A 716-nucleotide genomic window follows, 5' to 3' on the forward strand; every position below is an offset into this window, starting at 1 on the left:
GAGCTGCAGCACTGCAGGCAGGGCCGGGGTAGGAGGTGCACTGTGCACAGCAGGTTTGATGGCAGAATAGCATTTCCTTCTTCAAACCAAGCCCTGTAAACCCAGATGGTTGGTAGGATTACGAGAGAGCTGGTTGGAGACCACTGCACTTTGCATGGCATACACAGATCTGGTCTGCAACACTGCAGCCCACACCAGCAGCTTGGGCTGCAAAGTGCTTGTCCCAGGTGTGTGCTCCCCTCTGACAGAAGTCCAAGTCAGCCTGCTGTCAGGATGTCCAGCTTTTTGAAGTGCCAGATGACCAGTCTAAGCTCTGCAGACTGATATCCCTGCAGCATGCCCGGCACAGCCAAACCGAGCTGTGGGTGTCCCAGCTCTCTGCTGTTCTCCAGCTGTGTTTGCCAGGTGCTGGGCTGTCCTTGGCTCCTCTGCTGGGACCAGACAACCCGGTTATGGAATCCGACATGTACAGTCACACAGATAATATAGCTCATGCAAATTATACCTGAATACGCCCGGCTACAAAGGGAAGGACCCGGGAGATGTCGGATTCGGGCGGCCCTGGAGCAGCTCCCGCGGCGCTCCCCAAGGCCACGTGCGCTGTGTCACTGCGCGACTCTGAGCAGCGCTGCCGCCGCTGCCACGGGCTGAGCTCCGCGCTCAGCCCGGGCGGCTGCTCCGGTGGAAGGCATTCCCGGAGTAAAACTGCTCCATTC

Source organism: Lonchura striata, chromosome 19, assembly GCF_050655825.1.
Source record: "Lonchura striata isolate lonStrDom1 chromosome 19, ASM5065582v1, whole genome shotgun sequence".
NCBI lineage: Eukaryota > Metazoa > Chordata > Aves > Passeriformes > Estrildidae > Lonchura > Lonchura striata.